Raw genomic sequence first — 10,642 nt, forward strand, 5'->3', positions numbered from 1 at the left:
TCGGGGATTTTTGTTTCATTGCTTTTAACTGCCAAGCGATCGAGAGGGACAGGTACATAGTAGATATATATTTGGCGCCCCCCAGAATTTGGTGCCCGGGTACCCCTTGCACCCCTGGGTAAAGACAGCCCTGTACTGGTATGGCCTGGGGAGAGTTCTGAGGAACAGATAAAGAGGCCTAGAAAGCTGCATTTGGTCTCCAGGCCTGAGGTTCCAGACCACAGATTTAATTGACCACTACACATGAAACTACAGCTTAGAAATTACTATACTTATCTCTCCTTCTTATATCTTTGTCTTTGTTCAGCTCGTGTATGGTTCTGCTCCAGTGATGAATGATAAAGCCCCGGGACTTTATTTCTTCCAGATGACCCCTAAGGAAACCCTTCAGTATTCAGGGATACTCTCTTTATTACTGCATTTTGGTTGGATATGGATTGGGGTCATTGTTATAGACACAGACAATGGAGAGAGATTTCTGCAAATAGCAGTTTCACTGTTCTCCCAGAAAGGTATTTGTTTTGCCTTCATGGAAGAGCTCCCCTTTGTAACTTCTTTAACTGAATTTGATGATAAGTTAGAACATGGGTCAAAAATACACGCTAAAGCCATGAACAGCAAAGCCAATGTAATAGTGTTTTATGGAGAATCTAATGCTATGATATATCTGAGATGGTTTCCGTATCTGTCAAAAGAGGAACATGAGACAAATATATCAAGAGGGAAAGTGTGGATACTGACAGCCCAGATGGAGCTCACTTCATTGGCCTTTCAAAAGAATTGGGATACAGATATAATCTTTGGTGCTCTCTCTTTCACAATTCACACCACTGACCTACCAGCGTTCAAGCCATTTGTTGAGAGCATCAGTCCTTCCAGGACAAAAGGAGACAGTTTTATCAGAGACTTCTGGCAGCAGGCTTTTGGCTGTGTATTCCCAAATTCTGTTTTTGAGAGGGGAGATGGATACATTTGTACTGGCGATGAGAAACTGCAGAACCTTCCTGGAACGTTTTTTGAAGTGCGCATGACTGGTCACAGTTACAACATCTACAATGCTGTCTATGCTGTGGCCCATGCTTTGCATGCCATGGCCTTGTCTATAGTGAAACACCGTGCAATAGTGGATGGAAGGGTTTTGAAATTTCAGAATCTCCAGATGTGGCAGGTAGGGGCATGAACATCATCATATAACTTTGCATGGTATCTTAGATCTTACAAAAGGTGTAGAAACCTATTCCTCATATTCTTCCTGTGCTCACATTATCATCACTCTTTCTCTCCAAATCATATTAAAGCTATAGACAAGTAAAAGTATAGGGTGTTTATAAACATGTGCAATTTATGAAGCACAAATACTTGGGGAGGTTTTTGGAGCTGCAAATGGAATAGCAACTTTGCTGCAGAGCTTGGCAATCCAAATGACATTCTGTAACTAGGCTAGGAGTAACCTTTCTGTAGCCGTGAGAAAAAGCTGTAAAAATTTATGCCATAACATGACTTTCTCAGATAGTTGGTGATGGTGCTATCAAATTATTATAATTTATTATTTATTAAATTTGTATACTTTCCTGTACCTGTAGATTTCAGGACATTTCATGACATAAAATTACAATATAAAAAAAACCATAAAATACATCCCCACATAAAAGATTTAAAAAGGCATTGGGTGTCAATCATCCAAAGGTCTGGTTGAAGAGGAATGTTTTTGCCTGGCACCTAAAGATATATAATGAAGGCACCAGCCAAACCTCCCTGGCAAGCGCATTCCACAAACAGGGAACCACTGCAGCAAAGGCCTATTCTCATGTTGCCATCTTCTGGACCTCTCGTGGAGGAGGAACACAAAGAAGGGCCTCAGATGATGTTCTCAGGGTTCATATTGAATGCAGGTGGTTCTGTGTTCTAAGCCACTGAGCCTCTTGGGCTTGCCAGTCAAAAGGTCGGTGGTTCGAATCCCCGCAATGGAGTGAGCTCCTGTTGTTCGGTCCTAGCTCCTGCCAACCTAGCAGTTTGAAAGCACGCTAAAAAGTGCAAGTAGATAAATAAGTACCGCTCCAGCGGGAAGGTAAACGGCATTTCTGTGCTCTGCTCTGGTCGCCAGAAGCAGCATGGTCATACTCTGCCGCCAGTACGCTCCACCCTTCCTCCCCTCTCCCCGGAAATGCCCTGGGGTGACACCCATAATAAGCCATGAACGGGCTCATTCCCGTGGACACATGTTCAGCGTTATTGTATGCAAATTCGGCCAACGCTAGTTTCTCCACCCAATCGTTCTGCCTCTCGCTGATGTAGCAGCGTAGGTATTGTTGGAGTATACTGTTCGCTCTTTCCGCTTGCCCGTTGGTCTCCGGGTGTCTCGCCGTCGAGAAGCTCACCTCGACTTGCAGCAGGCTCATGAGCTTCCTCCAGAACCGGGAAATTGTTTCCCGCGGTCGGATAAAACCCTCAAGGGGGCACCATGCAGCCTGAATATGTGATCCACAAACAACCTGGCTGTTTCCTCTGCCGTCACCGCATGCAAGCAAGCAATGAAATGGCACATTTTTCTTAGTAGATCGACTACCACCATGACTGCCGTTTCCCCCCTTGACGTGGGCAAATCGGTCATGAAATCTATGGACACCACCTCCCATGGTCTTTCCGGCGTGGGTAAGGGTTCCAGTAACCCTGCGGGTGCAGCCCTCTCCCCCTTTGCCCGCTGGCAGCGGTTGCACCCCCATACATATTCCCGTACATCTTCCCTCACTCTTGGCCACCAGAACTGCCTGGTGACTAGCAACATGGTTTTGTCTTGACCAAAATGCCCCGCCGTCGGGTTGTCGTGGAGTTGTTTGAGCACCCTTCCCCTCAAGTTCTCCCCCGGTACGTACAGTGCTCCCTTGTAATACAGTACTCCTTCCTTCTCCTCAAAACCACCATGGTTTTACCCTGCGTCCCTGAGTTCCCTGATTTTGGTTCGAGCAAACTCGTCGTCTCTCGTAAGTTCGGCTAGTTCTCGTCTCCTGACCAACACTCCCCCACACACCCATCGGTCCTCGGTGAACACGTGTCTGACTTCTGGCGGTCCCTCTCCTTCCATGTACTCTGGCTTCCGGGAGAGAGCATCTGCTCTTATGTTTTCCTCTCCCGGCACATACTGAATCTCGAAGAAAAACTTGGAGAACTCCTGTGCCCATCGCACCTGTCTCTGGTTGAGCACCCGCGCAGTCCTCCAGTATTCCAGGTTCTTATGGTCCGTACACACCTGGATCTTGTGCTGCGCCCCTATTAGCAAATGCCTCCAGCGTCAAAATGCTGCATAAATCGCAAGCAGTTCACGGTCATACACCGTGTAGTTTTGCTCCGACTTGCTCAGCTTCCTTGAGAAAAAGGCGCACGGTCTCCAGCTCGACTGGTGTCCCAGCTGTAGCAGTACCGCTCTGACGGCTCGGTCTGACGCGTCTGTCTCCAGCCTCATTGGCTTCTGCAGATCTACGTGCAGGAGCTGCTCTTCCGAAGCGAACGCCTTCTTCAGCCTTTCAAAGGATTGCTGTGCATCTTCTGTCCAGACGAACTTCCTTTTGCTACTGAGACAATCTGTGATGGGCACGGTTAAGTGGGTGAAGTTCTTGATGAACTTCCGGTAGAAGTTGCTGAGTCCTAGGAACCTCTGCACGTCCTTCCAGGTTTTGGGGGTCTTCCATTCCAGCACCGCCTGCACCTTGCCGGGGTCCATAGCTAGGCCCTTGTCCGACAACCTGTACCCCAGGAACTCGACCTCTCGGGCGTGGAATTGGCACTTCTCCAGCTTGACCCACAACTGGTGCTTCTGTAGTCTCTTTAGCACTTCCCGGACATCTCTGACATGTTGCTCCTCGTCGTGCGAATAGATTAACACGTCGTCCAAAAAGGCTACGCAGTTCTTGTACAGCAGGGACCCCAACATGTGGTGCATGAAAGCTTGAAAACAGGCAGAGCCCGACTGTAATCCAAAAGGCATAACTAAGTACTCAAAGGCCCCCAAAGGGGTGAACATGGTGGTCTTCCATTCATCCCCCTCCCTCATCCTAATAAAATTGTATGCTCCCCGAAGGTCCAGCTTCATAACAATTTTTCCCTGCCTTACTCGTGTTAAAATGTCGTCAATCCTGGGCATTGGGAAGGTCACGGGTTCTGACACCAAATTGACGGCCCTATAGTCCACAACGAGCCTGGGCTGACTAGTGTCTTTCTTGTCTACAAAGAACACAGGGCTGCCCCCCACCGCCTTTGATTCTCTTATGAAACCTCTTTTCAGGTTTTTATCAATAAAATTCCTTAACTCCTGCATTTCCCGGTCCGACATGGCGTACAGCTTACCCATTGGCAGCTGAGCCCCTGGGATCAAGTTGATTTGGCAGTCGAAGGGCCTATGGGGGGGTAGTCTATCCGCTTCCTTCTCACTGAAGACCTCCTGCAGATCAGCGTATTGAGGTGGTACCTCCCCTTTCTGCTCCACAGCCATCCCAGCCACCCTGGCCACGGCCATTCTCGGGGCTTCCCCCCCTAGACAGTGTTCCAAGCAGTGTGCTGACCCAAAGGTGACTGTCCGCTGATGCCATGCCACTACTGGATCATGTAGCGCCAGCCAGCTCATTCCTAATATGACTGGTGCTCTAGCGTTAAGTCTTTGCTGAAAAAATTGCAAGAACTGCCTGAATCCAGCAGCGCCTTCACTTTAACTGGGTGCCCGTTTGGGAGTTCTAGTACCACCTCTATGGCTATAGCTGCTTTGGGGGGGTCTGGCTGGGGCACTTTTAGTGGTTGCTGGCCTGGCTGCTGTGCCCCATGATTGGCAGCCAAGCGTTGGCATTTCCCTGCCCCTGCTCCTTTTCCCCCTCCTCCTCACAGCCAGCTGCTCCCACCATCCCTTGCCAAGCATTTCTTTGAGGGCAGACCCCGGCAAAATGTCCTAGCTGTTGGCAGAGGAAACACTTCTTGGCTGTTTTCCCGTCCCTTCCCTCCTTCTTGCGAACTTCGCTGGAGTTTGAAACACCGCCCGCGCGTGCGCCATCGTTTTCCATTGGCTCCACTGGCTGGGAAGGCTGCCTCGGTATTTCAGGAATGCGGTTGTCATGCCAACGCTCTCCTCTCCCTTCCCGCTTCTCTTGAGCCCGCGCCTCTTGGCGTACGCCAATCACAAGCACAGCCTTAGTCAGCTGATCCATCGGTTGCGGGCGGGGTGCACGGGAAAGCTCGTCCTTCACCGATGGGGCTAATCCTTCCTCAAACAACATTTGCACGGGTTCCGAGCCCAGATCCCACCCAAGTCTGTGGATAATCATCGCAAAACGTGACCAGTACTCTCTAACTGATTGGATCCCCTGCTTGCAAGCCATCAGTTCCTGGCGAGTCACACTTTGCTCCACTTGACTGGAAAACATAGTATCCATGGCGCCAAAAAATTTCCTAAGGTCTTTTAAGGCAGCGTTCTGCATTGCCATTAAGGGCCTGATCCATTCCCTGTCCGCATCTTGAAGATGCCCTACAACATAAGCCGCCCGCTCGCCATCGTCAGCAAAGTCATCATACTGCAGTTCCAAAGCGTACTGTACCTCCGTTCTGAACGCATTATAGTCTCGGGGGTTTCCCCCAAACTTGTGCACCAGTCCTGGTACCTTCCTTGCGATGGGGGTGGGCCTCCCCTGGGCATCCTGAGTCCGCCTTTCGTCCAGCCGCGCCATCAACAGAGCAACCTGCCGTTCCAAATCTCGGTTTCTCTCCTCCAGATTTGGCACTGCCGCTGCTCCCTCTTGGGCGCCTGCTCCACTGGTTTGACTCATGGTGCTGCCTGTCTTGTCGTTGTGCACAAGCAACGTCAAGGACTGACGGATTGCTGTAATGGGAATTTGCGTAAGTTGCTCATGCGTAAGTTGCCGCCACTCTTGTCCAGGTTGCCTGGATAAACCTTTCCCTGGCTGGACAGCCCTGACGCTGCGGCTGTCTCAGTCACTGGCAGAATCCGTCAGTGGGCGTTTCCCGAACTTCTTCCAACATAAAAGTTCCTTGACGGATAATCTCCGCCTAGTCTCCCTGTGCAGAAGTCTTCTGCGCAGGGTGGGTGTGGGCAGCGGAGGACCCGTGCTCTCCCCGCTGGTCTCTGGCGAAGAGTCCTGGAGCCATCTCTCCGAAGCCCGCCTCTGCCCGCCTTTCTCCCTGGTGTAACGCTGATTTCCTTCCCCGGCCGATGAGTCCCCTCTCTCCCTGCTGGGCCCTTCTCCGGCATCGCTTGGGAGCCTTTCCTCAACTCCTGGCTGTGATGGCAGTTCCCTGAGATCGTGCTGGCCACATGACCCAGAACGCTGTCTATGGAGAAACACCAGCTCCCTTGGCCTGAAAGCAAGATTAGTGCCACAACATCATAGTCACCTTTGACTGGACTTAACCATCCAGGGGTCCTTTACCTTTTTACCTATAGAGAGAAGTGGTTGTTGAGGTATTGCGATCCTGAACAATTAAACAGACTTTGAATCGGAACTGGAAACTAATTGGCAGCCTGTGCAATCAGGCCATATGCTCAAAACATCTTGCTCCACTGAGCAACCTGGCCACTGATTTCTGCATTAGCTGAAATTTCTGAACCATCTTCAGGTTGTCTTTCTTCTTTGTGGTCTCTAAACTTACAGCATGAGCAGCCTACATTCATGTAATTTTGTGGATTCACATAGTGATTCCCCCACCCCATTCCATGGCAGCATTCTGATGCCACAATTAGACCTTAATTTGCAAAATCCATCTCTAGAGATTATTAAATTGTTGCCTTTTCTTTTCCAATCTAGCTCCATCAATTTTTGAGAAGTGTCTCATTTAACAACAGTGCTGGGAACAGGATTTCTTTTGACCATAATTTGGAATTATTAGCAGAATTTGATGTTATCAATTGGATAGTTTCCTCAAATCAAACCTTTCACAGAGTGAAAATTGGGACTGTGGATCCTGACAGACCTTCAGACCGAGTGCTGACCATAAATGAAGATGCCATCACATGGCACAAGTGGTTTAATCAGGTAGGATCTGACTGTTGGCAGCTTTGGAGATCTCCCATTTTTTGAATAGTACTGCCTCTCTGTGTGGAAGTGCAAAGCAAATTTCTGTGAACAATTGTAATCTCTCTTTTAGCCATTATGTTAGAAACTAGCCTTCTGTACTGCACAATAAATTTAAGCAAATTGGGTATCACCCAATCAGTTTTCCAAAATCTGTCAAATATCCGAGAAGTGAATGTGGATAAAAATAACAGAGTTGTTGTTGTTGTTGTTGTTGTTGTTGTTGTTATTATTATTATCATTATTATTATTATTATTATTTTATTTTAAAAAATGCTATAGAAAACAATGAACTTGTAAAGGAAAAAATAATATGATGCATTGGAGTATATTGAATATTATGTTAAACAGAAGGTTCTTAATCCTATTTGTAAAATACATTGTGTTTTAAATAAATATAATTTGAATTCTGAAATACTGTTCAAGGGGCAGAAAGGGGTAATTTATGCTTATGTTTACATGTATACCTTAATCAATATTACTTTTGTTATACAGTTTGGCATGAAAAATAAACAGCAACAAAATAAACAAATAATGTGTTATAAATATAGGCATAATACTACAAAATATACAAGCTTTGAATTGCAACTTGTAAGATCAGACCGATTCATACATGAATGAAATGCCTTCTTGCTATAGAGAGTCCTGGGGTGGGGGGACGGGGACTAAATATGGTTAATAATTTCAAACTATGTATTCTCATTAGGCACAGCCTCTTTCTGTCTGTACAGAGAGTTGCCATCCTGGTTTTAGGAAGAAAGGGAGGGAGTCGGAGGCATCTTGCTGCTATGATTGCATCCCTTGCCCAGAAGGAGAGATTTCCAACCAGGAGGGTATGAAATATATTATTTAGGTCTATCAAAAGAATGGGTGTTATTCAGAGGAGTGTGCTTATAACCGTGAATGCTTCAAGGTTACTTTTTTGTTCTTTGAGTGATAGGTTTTGTTAAATGGTTTGGTGAATTGGATCTAAGAAGAAGCTGGTCCATGTGGTATCATTTGGACCTGCTGATTGTAAAGAAATTAATTCAATTAATATTGCAATGCATTTTTACTAGTGCTGCTCTGCCGATATCTAACTAAAGAAAGCACCATTCAAAGATGTTATTGAGGTACACCTCAAAATCCGGATAATCAAATTAGTGTTGCTCCTTGGCTATAAACTACAAATTGCCTGTTTTTTTGTTATGTTATGTTTTGTTTTTAAAAAGAAAAGCCCATAAACAGTGAAATTTGCAGCTATATTTTGCTTTAGCAGCTATCATTCATGTTTTGTGAATGGCACTGCAACAGGCTTTTACTTCAGTCTTCCTTTAAACTGTTCTTGGATTCTGCAGGGGGTGAACAAAAGTTCCCCCTTTAATGATCATGGGTCTTCTGCCACATTTAGGTTGGCACTGTAATCTCAGGCTGCTTAATACATCATTGTTTTTAGTACTAACAATGCTGCTTAATATCACTGAGGCTCTAAACCACATTTGAGAGTACCAGCACTGAACATATATGAATTTGACTGCATGAAAGAAACATTTTTATGCATCGTCTTGAAATGTTATGGCGTATTTGTAAAATAAAGATCTTGGCTTTTCTATTTCAGACATGAATGACTGCATTAAATGTGCTGATGAAAAGTATCCAAGCAAAAATCAGGATCTATGTATTCCTAAATCTGTAACCTATTTGTCATATGGGGACCTCTTAGGACTTGGCTTAACCTGTTTCGCTCTAGCCTTTTCTTTCACCACTGCTCTGGTGCTAGCAATATTTATAAAACACCATGACACTCCCATCGTCAAAGCCAACAACCAGAACCTCACCTACACTCTCCTAATCTCTCTCCTGCTCTGCTTCCTTTGTGCACTGCTATTCATTGGTAAACCACAGAAGATTATGTGTCTCCTCCGACAAACTGCTTTTAGCATCATCTTCTCCGTGGCTGTTTCTTGTGTGTTGGCCAAAACTACCACAGTGGTCCTGGCTTTCTTAGCCACCAAACCTGGATCTAGGATGAGAAAATGGGTAGGGAAGAGGCTAGCCAACTCCATTGTGCTTTTCTGCTCTATTATTCAAACTGGTATCTGTGCTGTGTGGTTGGCAACCTCTCCCCCCTTCCCAGAAGTAGACATGTACTCAGTGAGTAAAGAAGTTGTATTGGAATGTAATGAAGGGTCTGTGGCTATGTTTTACAGTGTCCTGGGCTACATGGGCTTCTTGGCAATTGCCAGCTTCACTGTGGCCTTTTTTGCCAGGAAACTACCTGATAGTTTCAATGAAGCCAAGTTCATCACTTTCAGCATGTTGGTCTTCTGCAGTGTGTGGCTATCCTTTATTCCAGCTTATATGAGCTCTAAGGGCAAATACATGGTTGCTGTGGAAATCTTCGCTATCTTAGCCTCCAGTGGTGGTCTTCTGGGTTGCATCTATCTTCCAAAATGTTATCTTATTGTGTTGAGGCCTGAGCTGAACAACAGGGAACATCTAATAAGGAGAAAATTGTGAAGATTCTGATGGAGGGGAAAGTGGTGTCCATTGAGCTTTCAGCAGCTTTTCTTGAAATTCAGAAGCCCTTATATAGAGTTTGGAATTCTGTGCTCACCATAGATGGAGAAATCTTTCATTTCCAGTTGTTTAACCTTCCCGTTTTTTGAAGGACAGCCATTCATATATATCCCATGTGATTCTTTCCAAATGCAATATTTCTTCTCAATCTCTGTGATTCTGTTCACTCATTAGTTATATTTTTTAAATAAAAACTTCATCGCTGTTGAGGGTTCTTATTTGCACTACAACAAAGCTAGAGTAAATTAGTTTCAAAGCACTATATCCCTAGTTTTTATTGTTCCAATCATAATCAGGTTTCATGCAACATGGAGGAATTTAAAGGTGCTCTGCTGCATCTTTTCCCTGTTCGGTCAGATATCAGTAAATTCAGTAAACAGCACTGAAGAAAACGAAGCAGTACACTGCAATGTGTAAATGTGGGATATAAGTTCCTTTTCACCCCACCACTGTTCTACGAAATCTATAGAAACCCATTTCCACCCCACCCCCGCCACCATATATTTTAACTTGAATGAATGAATGAATGAATCTTTATTTGCCTCAGCCATCAGCCGTAGCAATAAAACAACAATACAATATACAGAGAATAGAAATACAAATAAAAAGTTGATTATATAAAATACATTTTAGGGTTTTGAATCAATAGTCAAGTAGCGGATCTTATTCTAATTGCCCCAGCTAAAAACCTTGCAACCTTTTGTGTCACCTGCTCATCTTGATCTGCCAAGAGAAAGGATAGTGTGGCAGTGGCTAGGCAACCCGGAATGGACAATAAAAAGGGGTGATAACCTCATTGCTCAAGTCTTTATAAAGAGTGCAAGCCAGAAGACATGTGTCACTGTTTCAGTACTGCCATCTCCACAGGAACATAAGTGTTTTTCGTGTGGAAACTGTTGAAATTGTCCCTCAAGTACAGCCAAGGGCAATACATTCAATCTTGTGAGAGTAAAAGCGCATCTGTGTTTTATAGTTGCTAGGTTATGCAGATAGGGTGCCAGAGAGTCAAATGGGAA

This window comes from Podarcis bocagei (genome assembly GCF_964188305.1).
Source record: "Podarcis bocagei genome assembly, chromosome: 13".
Classification (NCBI taxonomy): domain Eukaryota; kingdom Metazoa; phylum Chordata; class Lepidosauria; order Squamata; family Lacertidae; genus Podarcis; species Podarcis bocagei.